This window comes from Lampetra planeri, chromosome 29 (genome assembly GCF_965212315.1).
Source record: "Lampetra planeri chromosome 29, kcLamPlan1.2.h2, whole genome shotgun sequence".
Lineage (NCBI taxonomy): Eukaryota > Metazoa > Chordata > Hyperoartia > Petromyzontiformes > Petromyzontidae > Lampetra > Lampetra planeri.
In genome coordinates, this window is record NC_136135.1 from 6,595,171 (window position 1) to 6,608,266 (window position 13,096).

At 47.4% G+C, this 13,096-nt stretch overlaps 1 protein-coding gene and 1 long non-coding RNA gene across 2 annotated transcripts in view; both read left to right on the top strand.

Annotated features, from left to right (window-relative positions):
- The first annotated feature begins 200 nt into the window (after positions 1-200).
- LOC144728628 (uncharacterized) lies at positions 201-6,574 on the top strand. Its single transcript, XR_013587547.1, has 3 exons — positions 201-401; positions 5,077-5,186; positions 6,308-6,574. It is a non-coding gene; the product is annotated as an uncharacterized LOC144728628 (long non-coding RNA).
- A 5,177-nt stretch (positions 6,575-11,751) lies between these two features.
- LOC144728630 (uncharacterized) overlaps positions 11,752-13,096 on the top strand; it is a 36,909-nt gene continuing 35,564 nt past the window's right edge. The window contains exon 1 of the mRNA XM_078608189.1: positions 11,752-11,901. The gene's annotated coding sequence lies outside the window, so the exon portion shown is untranslated. The remainder of the gene's footprint in view (positions 11,902-13,096) is intronic.

Here is a 13,096-nt window from a genome sequence, read left to right on the forward strand (position 1 = left end):
GTGGATTGATCACGGCTGATGATGATGAAGGTGCTCAGATGCACACAGATCACTCTGTCGCTTCCGAATGGAGAGAATGTGACGATGTCTGGCTTCATGGACGCTGAGACATAAGAGATAGTGAAGTTTTGGGGATGCCTCTTCCCAGCAGTATACTCATCATGGCTGTTATTGCTGCTGCTGCCGATGATGATGATCAGTTGCACAGCGCACTGTGGGTCCAGACCGAGAGAACGTGACGACGTCCGGCTTCTTCATGGAACCCGAGCCGAGCCCCGGGGGCCTGAACGTCACGGCCGGGGAAGCCATCACCATCGTCATCGGATGCCTCGTGGTGCTCGGCAGCAGCATCTCCCTGCTGCGTTACGCGCTGGTCAGGTCCCCTCGCCGGCCACGCGTCGGTACGTATCGCGCAGAGCCCCGCAACTACCCACGAGCGTGGGGAAGGCAGACCTGTTCTCCACCTGAGGACGGCTGCTTGCGTTGTGGCCGAAACGTCGTGAGAATTATTTTATGATGTTTTATTTGTATTTTTTTATTATTTCCCTTCTGCGTGACTTTACCGAAAGAACCAAGAAGATGAATCCCTGCAGTCACGAAAGCTTTAAATCTAAATTTATCTTCTTTTTCTTCTATATTTATATAAAAGGGACATTTGTGAATATGTGCGTCTGTTCAAAATGTTTAACATACTTCCCGACATGCAACAAACTTAAAATTTGGCGTGTGTGTAGTTTCCAGACTGTACACAATGGGAAAAGTATAAAAATAGACTTTTGTATTTCTTGGGTGGGGGCAATAGTCAATATATTTTGCACGGCAAGTGAGCGGTGACGTCACATCTGTGATGTCACCCGCATGCGGCAGCGTCACGCAGTGTGGCTGATGACGTCACCCCCCCCACCCACCCTCCACGTAGGCCGTGTGTTAATCCAAGACAAGAATCCAAGTCTTGGGCGAAGCCGGGTAGTAAAGCTAGTAGTATACTTATATACTTGATCTGTTTTACGGATTTATTTTCAGCGATTTGCTTTCTTTTCCTACGCTTTGCGCTCCGACAGTATTGTTTGTTGTTGTGACTTGCTGACCCGTCCCCTCCTGAATATCTGTGGGAAAAGAGCTTCATAGGTCATCGGATTTGTCCAGGATAAATAAAGATTCTGATACAAATTCCCATCTCCTCAGTGGCGCAGCGTGGCTGCTTGGATGGGCCCCCCGGTGCAAAGGATACCACTGTCTTTCGTATATAGTTTATTTTATTTCGATTTAAAGCTTTCGTGACTGCAGGGATTCATCTTCTTGGTTCTTTCGGTAAAGTCACGTAGAATGGAAATAATAAAATAATAAAATAAAACATAATACAATAATTCTCACGACGTTTCGGCCACAACGCAAGCAGCCGTCCTCGGGTGGAGAACAGGTCTGTCGAGAAGACAGTCTGAATGACACAACCCAAGCCAGGCTTGGGTTGTGTCATTCAGACTCAGGCTTGGGTTGTGTCATTCAGACGCTGTCTTTTCGACAGACCTGTTCTTCACCTGAGGACGGCTGCTTGCGTTGTGGCCGAAACGTCGTGAGAATTATTTTATTATGTTTAATTTTTTTTTATTTCCATTCTACGTGACTTTACCGAAAGAACCAAGAAGATAGTTTATTTTAATTATTTTTTATTACTATTGTTTTTTATCTTTATCTTGACTTGCTTACTTTGTCTCTATTTTGCACTCCTATCGTTCGTGATCTTCCTTTTGTATTGGTTTGTAGTTGTAACTTGCTTACCCGCCCCTAATTCTGGGGAAAAAGAGCTCCACAACTGATCGAATTCCTCCGGCAGTCTGAATAAAGATTCAGGTGATGTATGGATATCAATTGAGCAGCGGCTACAAATACATTTCCTGAGTTTGATATCCTGATAGCTTCAGAGGGCAGCGAGTGAGAACATAATGCTCGTGCCCTCGGAGAAGGCTCGCAGTGGACATCAGTTCACACAGAGACCCATAGATTCACACAGAGAGCCATAGATTCACACAGAGACCCATAGATTCACACAGAGAGCCATAGATTCACACAGAGACCCATAGATTCACATAGAGAGCCATAGACCACACATAGACCCATAGACTCACAGAGAGCCATAGATTCACACATAGACCCATAGACTCACGTAAAGACCCATCGATTCACACAGAGGCCCATAGACTCACATCGAAGAGCTGTAGACTCACACACAGAGACCCAGAGGCTCACAGTTAACACAAACTCACGATATGTTTCATTGTTTCCCTTACGGAGAAAGCGGTTGAACTTCTAGCAGGGAGTTCAGTGAGCCTCCTGACGACGGTGTGGTGGTGGTGGCGATGGTGGCGATCTGCGATGAGGGGTTTATTCAGGACGATGTTTTGCCTTCTCCAAATTGTTCCCCCACCGGTCTACGATGCTCCTCGGCGTGCCGCTGAGGTGCAAGGAATGAGTTTGGCCAGCCCCCCCCCCCCCTTCCAATTCCACCCCCGCCCCCCTTTCTTCGTTTCCCTCCTATTTGCAGGGAAATGGCAATTTTAAATTAAAAAAAACCCTTTCTTCTTCTTGGTTCTTTCGGTAAAGTCACGTAGAATGGAAATAATAAAATAATAAAAATAAAAAAAAATTATTATTTCCCTTCTACGTGACTTTACCGAAAGAACCAAGAAGATGAATCCCTGCAGTCACGAAAGCTTTAAATCGAAAAAACCCCTTTCTCTTGTTGATCCTGCGAAGAGCTAGAAATGTGTGAGTTTGGTGGCGGTGGGTCCTCGCTTATTGCAGCTGCTGTTCGCCGCCAATGTCGTTACCACAAAAGGACGGTGTGTGCTTCCACACAGCATTTCTCACACACACACGTGCACACAACAACCGCCATTCGCCACTAAGTGGCGGTGACGTCACCACGACGCTTGTGCCAGGCCAAGTGCACCTTGAGGCCACGTGAAGTGTCGAACGCCCGCTGGCAGGAGGTCACGGGGCAGACCCAGCAGGTGCCACGGGTCGACTGACCGAGATGACCGAGATGACTGGCTGATGCACCACCTTTGCCCCCTACTGTACCAACTTGCTGTGCTTTAGCCACCCGGCGCTCCGCTTGTTGTTGTGAGCGTCGCTCCTCCGCCCTCCGTTGTTGTTGTAGGGCGACTGCCTCCAACTGCCCAGTAGCGTCCTTCACGAGCCTCCTCCACTGAGGCCGATCTTGACACCGCTGGTACCAGTCATCGGCAAGTCCACTCAGCTCCACGTCCTCCTGTACTACATCACTCCATCTCTTCTCTAGCCCGTGCCGCGCCCGTTCAGCCCCCACACGTGCACACACGTGCACACACGTGCACACACGTGCACACACGTGCACACACGTGCACACACGTGCACACACGTGCACACACGTGCACACACGTGCACACACGTGCACACACGTGCACACACGTGCACACACGTGCACACACGTGCACACACGTGCACACACGTGCACACACGTGCACACACGTGCACACACGTGCACACACGTGCACACACGTGCACACACGTGCACGGGCAGAACCCATTGGACCCTATCATGAATCACGTCCACTGTGTTGTGGGCTGCAATGATTTATACGGCGACTATATTAAGAAATGCAAACACATTTTGGTGGTGGGAGGGGGTGATTTCTTTTAATATTAAAATCACATCAACCCCCACCTACCCCCCCGTCCCAAAAAAAAGCATAACAAGGTTAACAAGACAATGAATGAAAAGGATTTATTTTTCAATGGTAGTACCATCTATGTATTTGAGCCACTCCAGGCAACGGTGAGATCATGGGGATTATATGAAACCCATTGACTGTACATTGCAAATGAATCCATCGATAACAACTGCAAAGATGTTGACAGTCTGCGCAGGGTTTAGCTGTGGTTGGTCACCGGCGTCTGTGTTAATTTGTTTCAATTGTGAGGAGGTCATAGGGTTGGTAAAAAAAAAGAGATTTTGACACTACAGAAGTTGAGCATCCACCTGAAAATAATGAAAATCTATCAATGCTGATGGAGCATCGCAACGGGAACGCCAGTGCAGGGCTGTAGAACAAAAGAGCGTTTCACAACACACAAGCGGTGTGCATAGCACTGCCTATCCAGACCTCCCGACTCAAAAAAACTAAATTCTGTTTGCTCATATACAACGTTCTTTTATTCTTTTCCGTTGCACTCCAGTATCCTCCCACACACACACACAAAACATAGCCTTGATGTTTGTTGTTGCTCTCCTTCTTTCAAATAAAGTAATTTGTCAGGCACAGTAAAGCAGAGCTCTCTTCAGGGCCATACAAGTGGGATGAGGGGGTGGGGTGCAGCGTGGAGGCACGACGGTTTGCCTGGGGCCCTAGATCAGAAATGGCCAATAGGACCGAGAGGGGCCTCGCAAGGGAGACAACATTCGTCATTTTACACAAGTGCCTCCAAAAAAGCATTAAGGTTGGCCTGATCCTCCTGAAAAAGAACTCAACACCCATTCGCATTGAACCTCCTGGGTAAACACATGTTGTTGTTTGTTTAACCCAGGGGTCGGCAACCTACGGCTCCGGAGCCGCATGCGGCTCTTTACGGGCTGCTTCTTGACGATGAGTACGTATGTACAGTATGTACTCAGATGCATTGCGGCTCTTGAAATACTGAATTTTGTACCGAATTGGAAAGAAATGGCTCTTCTTGTTATTTTGGTTGCCGACCCCTGGTTTAACCAATGGACCTGCCGCGGATTGGCCACGTTGCTGTTGCCGCGTGTAACTCAGTGCCCAGGAAGGCGTCTCCCCACGCTCGCGATTCCCGGAGTTGGTGCAGCACGGAGCGGTGCTGTCGCGGTTATCGCGTAGCGCCAATGACAATAATCTGAACCAGTGTCGGAACTGAGTTCATCGCCACGGGGGAGACAAAGGCGGCCGGGCGTAGTCGCTGGTGACCCACCCCCTCGTGTGCCGTGGTGGACTTCATAGGTGCTACTCACTAAATAGCACTTGCCCCCAAAAATATGTTAAGGCTGCACGGGGGATCTTTGCATTTTGTCTTTTGCAGCACAGAGGAATCAGGAGCTCGCAGTGCCTCCTGCCTTCATGTGACCTCTCAGCTGTCCGTGACCCCACATCGTCGTCGTCACCGTCGTCGAAATCATCATCATCAGCCCTGTGATTAACATTGCACTTACACACGAGGGCATGCATCCCCTGTTGTTTACACTTTCCATTCTCCCAGAGACAAACACTCGACGAAGCCAAGGCCCATGATTTATTCAACACAAATTGTGGACGTATACGCGGTCTAAATGCGACCGCATGTCAAGACTGTGGAAACAGTGAAACTAAATATACACCTTATTGGTTTTATAGTCTTAGGTTTTTTCGGTAAAGTCACGTAGGTGACGGTTCCACCTGAAGACGGAAGCTTGTGTTGCCTCCGAAACGTCGTGATTTTTATTTTTATTTTATTTTTATTTTACTTTTATTAATTTAACATTTTTACCTACGTGACTTTACCGATAAAACCTAAGAATATGAAGCTTCAAATCTAGAACCTTATTGGTTCTTTCACGTTATTAAAATGTGGCTAAAGCAGTGTCTGTGTCACTGACGGAGCCAGGGCAACAACAACAACAACAGACACCATTCACCACCAAGTGCTTGTGCCAGGCTCGGTACACTTTAAGGCCACGTGAAGTGTCGAAGGCTCGCTGGCAGGAGGTCACAGGGCAGACCCAGCTGCCATGTGCTGACTGACTGATATGACTGGCAGATGCACCAGATGTGCTCCCTACTGTGCCAATCTGCGGCGCTCGTTGACCGAATGTGGTTCATGGCATGGACCATGTTCTCACCTCCAGTTGTGTGCAAGCAAACGTGTGAGCGTGGTGGTGGTGGTGGTGATGGGGGAGTTATCTGGGGGGGGGGGGGGGGGAAACTACCGCTTGTTAAAGTTCCGGATTGCGGGAAAGAGTTAGGAGATAGGCGTCACCCCCTGAAGCTGGCTCCCACCCCCACACGTCTCTCTCCTCACCACCACAGGGGTTGACAAGTCTTGGGGCAGCGTCTCTTAGAAAAGGGGGCCTCGAGTTTCATGTCCCGGGCTGCATTTTTGTGCACATTTTTTGCAAGCTGTGTAGCCGGTTGGTCAACTTTAAGCACTGAACATTTGTTTCTGTGTCCGCACGTACAACAACAGACAGAAATTAACAAAACGCATTTTTTTTTCTCTTTGATAACTCAATATGGAAAGCAGATGCTCACACCCATTATTTTTTGTTTTAATTCAGCAGCATCCCTCGTGCCAAGGAGCTGCCGCGGTGGAAATGGTCAGCGCCCTGGACTTGCAACCCTCAGCACACCGGCTCGACTGCCACCTTCGTTGGCGGTGGCAGTCGAAACGGCGGTGCGGAGTTTCCTGAAAACCGCCTTTGTCCACCCAGCAGTGTGAATGGGGTCGCCTGCAGTCAGTCGATCGACGGGCCGCGGTTGGCTACGTACGGCGTGAAAGAAGTTCAACGTATTTACACCATTGGAACCTCATTTGCCAGTAAAAATATGATAATCGTTTTTTTACCCTTCTATCTGGCAACAAAACTGACACCTTTTGGCGTCATCTGGTCCAACCCATGTGAGACTAGGCTCTAAGGAAAGCTGTATCGGGTGTGAACCAATCAACTTCAAGGACAGTGCACATTATCAGAGTTGTGTTTTTTGTTTGCATTATGACTGCAGGTATTGTGGTCTATGCAAACATGACTCCTTGTAAATAGGTGTCAGTTTTGTTGCCAGATAGAAGGGTAAAAAACCGATTATCAAGTTCAACGTAGATACGCGCATACATCTGGTTGGCGTGGGAAAGTTGGCCAGATGCCCTCTCGAGTCATCTCTGGTGGGAGGCTCTTTGTGCCAGCGGCGGCGTGAGCGATCAGTTGCAAGATTTGATCTTTTTGATCGATGCAATTGCTCTCTCAGCATGCTGTGTGTTCTCTTGTATGTTGTATGAATACTCTCCGGGGACGACGTGTAAAGCTGAATATTCATGAGTGCGAAAGTGTTGTAATACATCATGGGGAAAAAATATTCCAAAATTGTGTTTGTCGCTTGTTAAATTAATTGTATAAAATGTGTAAATAAACCACCTATTTAAACAACAATACATCGGCTGTCTGAAATAATCCGATAGCGTGAAACACAAAGCGTTGGCAGAGTCACAACCAAAACACACTCGTCGCATTTGTCAACGCCACTGCAGCAAATATAATAGACGATTCAAGCAATGACCCTTCTTTAGACAAACTAAAGGCGCCAGGAAATAATTAAAACTATAAATTGAATTTCGTGGGAGGAAACACGAAACACACACACGTACGGTTAACATTCACGTGTGCATTTACTGTTGCGTTTACCACTCCCTTATCTGTTGCGTTTATCACTGCCCTCTCTGTTGCATTTACCACTGCCCTCTCTGTTGCATTTACCACTGCCTTCACTGTTGCATTTACCACTGCCCTCTCTGTTGGATTTACCACTGCCCACTCTGTTGCATTTACCACTGCCTTCTCTGTTGCATTTACCACTGCCCTCTCTGTTGCATTTACCACTGCCCACTCTGTTGCATTTACCACTGCCCACTCTGTTGCATTTACCACTGCCTTCACTGTTGCATTTACCACTGCCCACTCTGTTGCATTTACCACTGCCTTCCCTGTTGCATTTACCACTGCCTTCCCTGTTGCATTTACCACTGCCCTCTCTGTTGCATTTACCACTGCCCACTCTGTTGCATTTACCACTGCCCACTCTGTTGCATTTACCACTGCCTTCCCTGTTGCATTTACCACTGCCTTCCCTGTTGCATTTACCACTGCCCTCTCTGTTGCATTTACCACTGCCCTCTCTGTTGCATTTACCACTGCCCACTCTGTTGCATTTACCACTGCCCACTCTGTTGCATTTACCACTGCCTTCCCTGTTGCATTTACCACTGCCTTCCCTGTTGCATTTACCACTGCCCTCTCTGCTGCACTTACCACTGCCTTCTCTGTTGCATTTACCACTGCCCTCTCTGTTGCATTTACCACTGCCCTCTCTGTTGCATTTACCACTGCCCACTCTGTTGCATTTACCATTGCCCTCTCTGCTGCACTTACCACTGCCTTCTCTGTTGCATTTACCACTGCCCTCTCTGTTGCATTTACCACTGCCCTCTCTGTTGCATTTACCACTGCCCTCTCTGTTGCATTTACCACTGCCCTCTCTGTTGCATTTACCACTGCCCTCTCTGTTGCATTTACCACTGCCCTCTCTGTTGCATTTACCACTGCCCTCTCTGTTGCATTTACCACTGCCCACTCTGTTGCATTTACCACTGCCTTCTCTGTTGCATTTACCACTGCCTTCCCTGTTGCATGTGCTGGTGCATTCACCGTTGCATTCAACTGGTGCTTTTGCAAGCTCGGCTGTGGCCCTGGTTCCCAGCACACACAGAAACACGTGTCATGATCAATTAGGAGCATGGCCCAAAGACGTCGCCTATTAAATATTATTAAGGCCGCAATTTTAATTCCGAATGTGTTGAGCGATTTTTTTTTTCGTTAACTGTGCTTGGGGCACCACTGCCAAGGCAGCTTCAACAAATAATTAGTTTTTATCGTGCAAATGAATAAGTTGAACAATGCGCCAGGCACACCAAGTCGTTGCAGGTACATCAATGAACAATGCAGTGGGAGTGGACATCCCAATGTGAATCGTGCAGGTCACAACAGATCCCAGCATTCCGGGGCGAATCGACATTCCTGAAGATACGTCGTCGAAGGTGGGATCGGGGGAACGCCATCCAATTAATTAAAAAAACACTTTAATTGGCGAACAATGGTTTGATCGAACCTGCATTGTGCTCCAACTCTCACGCCCTATGTGTTGAAGGGGAGGCTGCACCAAGCTATGTTGACTATAAGAAGGTGGAAGAAAGGGGGAGAGACTCAATCCCTCCAGAAACCCTCCCGATCTCAGTGAGCAGTGTGTGTTAGATTGAGTGAGTGGTGGATTGAGTGAGTGGTGGATAGTGTGTGTGTTGGATTGAGTGAGTGGTGGATTGAGTGAGTGGTGGATAGTGTGTGTGTTAGATTCAGTGAGTGGTGGACAGTGTGTGTGTTAGATTGAGTGAGTGCTGGATAGTTTGTGTGTTAAATTGAGTGAGTGGTGGATAGTTTGTGTGTTGGGTTGAATGAGTGGTGGACAGTTTGTGTGTTGTATTGAGTGAGTGGTGGATAGTTTGTGTGTTGGATTGAGTGAGTGGTGGGTAGTGTGTGTGTTAGATTGAGTGAGTGGTGGATAGTGTGTGTGTTGGATTGAGTGCGTGGTGGATAGTTTGTGTGTTAGATTGAGTGAGTGGTGGGTAGTTTGTGTGTTAGATTGAGTGAGTGGCGGATAGTATGTGTGTTAGATTGAGTGAGTGGTGGATAGTTTGTGTGTTAGATTGAGTGAGTGGTGGATAGTTTGTGTGTTAGATTGAGTGAGTGGTGGATAGTGTGTGTGTGTTAGATTGAGTGAGTGGTGGATAGTGTGTGTGTTAGATTGAGTGAGTGGTGGATAGTGTGTGTGTTAGATTGAGTGAGTGGTGGATAGTGTGTGTGTTAGATTGAGTGAGTGGTGGATCGTGTGTGTGTTAGATTGAGTGAGTGGTGGATAGTTTGTGTGTTAGATTGAGTGAGTGGTGGATAGTGTGTGTGTGGATTGAGTGAGTGGTGGATAATTTATGTGTTAGATTGAGTGAGTGGTGAGGAGTGTGTGTGTGTTATGTTAGATTGAGTGAGTGGTGGGTAGTGTGTGTGTTAGATTGAGTGAGTGGTGGATAGTTTGTGTGTTAGATTGAGTGAGTGGTGGATAGTGTGTGTGTTAGATTGAGTGAGTGGTGGGTAGTGTGTGTGTTAGTTTGAGTGAGTGTTGGATCGTGTGTGTGTTAGATTGAGTGAGTGGTGGATAGTGTGTGTGTAGATTGAGTGAGTGGTGGATAGTTTGTGTGTTAGATTGAGTGAGTGGTGGATAGTTTGTGTGTGGATTGAGTGAGTGGTGGGTAGTGTGTGTGTTAGATTGAGTGAGTGGTGGATCGTGTGTGTGTGGATTGAGTGAGTGGTGGATAGTTTGTGTGTTAGATTGAGTGAGTGGTGGATAGTTTATGTGTTAGATTGAGTGAGTGGTGGATAGTTTGTGTGTTAGATTGAGTGAGTGGTGAGGAGTGTGTGTGTGTTATGTTAGATTGAGTGAGTGGTGGGTAGTGTGTGTGTTAGATTGAGTGAGTGGTGGATAGTTTGTGTGTTAGATTGAGTGAGTGGTGGATAGTTTGTGTGTTAGATTGAGTGAGTGGTGGATAGTGTGTGTGTTAGATTGAGTGAGTGGTGGATAGTTTGTGTGTTGGATTGAGTGAGTGGTGGATAGTTTGTGTGTTAGATTGAGTGAGTGGTGCATAGTTTGTGTGTTAGATTGAGTGAGTGGTGGATAGTTTGTGTGTTGGATTGAGTGAGTGGTGGATAGTTTGTGTGTTAGATTGAGTGAGTGGTGGGTAGTGTGTGTGTTATATTGAGTGAGTGGTGGATAGTTTGTGTGTTAGATTGAGTGAGTGGTGCATAGTTTGTGTGTTGGATTGAGTGAGTGATGGATAGTGTGTGTGTGTTAGATTGAGTGAGTGGTGAGGAGTGTGTGTGTGTTATGTTAGATTGAGTGAGTGGTGGGTAGTGTGTGTGTTAGATTGAGTGAGTGGTGGATAGTTTGTGTGTTAGATTGAGTGAGTGGTGGATAGTTTGTGTGTTAGATTGAGTGAGTGATGGATAGTTTGTGTTTTAGATTGAGTGAATGGTGGATAGTGTGTGTGTTAGATTGAGTGAGTGGTGGATAGTTTGTGTGTTAGATTGAGTGAGTGGTGGATAGTGTGTGTGTTGGATTGAGTGAGTGGTGGATAGTTTGTGTGTTAGATTGAGTGGTGGGTAGTGTGTGTGTTGGATTGAGTGAGTGGTGGATAGTTTGTGTGTTAGATTGAGTGAGTGGTGCATAGTTTGTGTGTTGGATTGAGTGAGTGGTGGATAGTGTGTTGGATTGAGTGAGTGGTGGATAGTTTGCGTGTTAGAATTGTCGTGGCTTGAGCACGTGTGTTGAAGAGGTGGGACAAAGTCATTGTTATGCAAGTCCAAGTCGAGTCGCAAGTCATCAAATTCATGACTCGAGTCTGACTCGAGTCCAAGTCACATGACTCGAGTCCACATCTCATAGGTGGGACAAAGTCATTGTTATGCAAGTCCAAGTCGAGTCGCAAGTCATCAAATTCATGACTCGAGTCTGACTCGAGTCCAAGTCACATGACTCGAGTCCACACCTCTGGTGTGTTGATAGTATTTGGCAGAGGTGGGACAAAGTCATTGTTATGCAAGTCCAAGTCGAGTCGCAAGTCATCAAATTCATGACTCGAGTCTGACTCGAGTCCAAGTCACATGACTCGAGTCCACATCTCATAGGTGGGACAAAGTCATTGTTATGCAAGTCCAAGTCGAGTCGCAAGTCATCAAATTCATGACTCGAGTCTGACTCGAGTCCAAGTCACATGACTCGAGTCCACACCTCTGGTATTTGGGGTCGTCGATCTGATTGGGCGGGTTAACCGGCTGGGTGGGTGGGGTGGAGGGGGATGGGTGTTTGTAAGTGGCTGGGGTGAGTGGAGGGTTCGCGTGTTTGCTGATTTGTGGAATCTGCCGGTGACATCACAGCCCCGGCAGAATCTCTTTAAATAGCGCGGCCCTGGGAGCCACTCCGCGTGCTGTGTGCCTTGTGGCGGACCTCTTCGCGTCTTCTTCTTCTTGGAGGAGGAAGCAGCAGCAGCAGCGTCGAGCAGGTGACGGCATGCCGCGGATTGCCACGTGTTTCACACGGCTCTCTGCCGTGTGAGCCCCCCCTCCCCCCCCACGTTGGTCTCGAGTGAAATGTCGATCGCGTGCTGCGTCGTTCCTCTGATTCTTGCCGTTTTCGTGTCTCGCTCCGCCGTTGTCGGACGTCTCGCTGCGCACGTGGGAGCGGCGGCGGTTTCAATAACATCTTGTGGTCGGTTTCGAAAGTGTCCATATCTTTTAATATTTATAAATAAACTCCTTCCATCGCGGCGAAGTGGATTGCACCATAGCTGTAACTGATGCTGATGAAAGAAGTGCAGTTACTGTAAAGGTATTTATCTTGTTTTAAATAGATGCAGTTTCTTTATATATAAAAAAGAGACTCGATGCTTCTGTTGAACCCGGTGAATGCGCGTGGTCTCCGCAGCGCATGGCACCACGAGAGTGTTTGCGTACGTGTATGGACTTGGAAATAGCCGCAGCAGTCCGAGTGTGAGATTTGACGACAAATGCTGCTGCTGCTGACGTCTGTACAAGCGATAACCAACAAAATAACAATTCTAACGTGCTCGTGAAACGCATTCCGTACAGCTGCGTTGGCGTACGTTCACAGTTTACGCACGAGATTATATTGAACCGGATTGCGTATCTCGCGATGCTGTGTAAACGATTCGGTACGATTGGCCGGACGAATACGTTTCTGATTTTGGTATCGTCTTCTACCGAGAGGTGCGCTTGAACGTATCCGATTAAATTGCGTGATTTTTTTTTTTTAAGGATTGCACACCGGTTAACTCTAGGGGGACAGACCTTTTGCCCTGTTACAATGACTGCGGAATATGCCCGCATCGGCGTTATGTTTGGAGGGCTTCACTGCATGGCATTGTCCTGTCCATCAATGAAATGTCATTTTTGTGGTCGGCTTGCTCCCGTAATAAGTTTAACCTTTTATACGCGCTATATACTATTGACCAATCTGTAACTGTTATTGTGTAGCAGTGCTGCTGTATGTATTTTTTCATAAAACGGTTATTGGACAGAACTGTAAACGTCTGGCATAATGACAACTTCAGTAAAGGGTCGTTAAATTTAAACTTGTCACACGCAGCAACCACGTGTTGTGCAGTCGGCTGGAGGCAGATCAGGTCTCACTCCCTATCTCGAGGGTATCGGTTCAAATCCTGGATCGAGATTGACTTT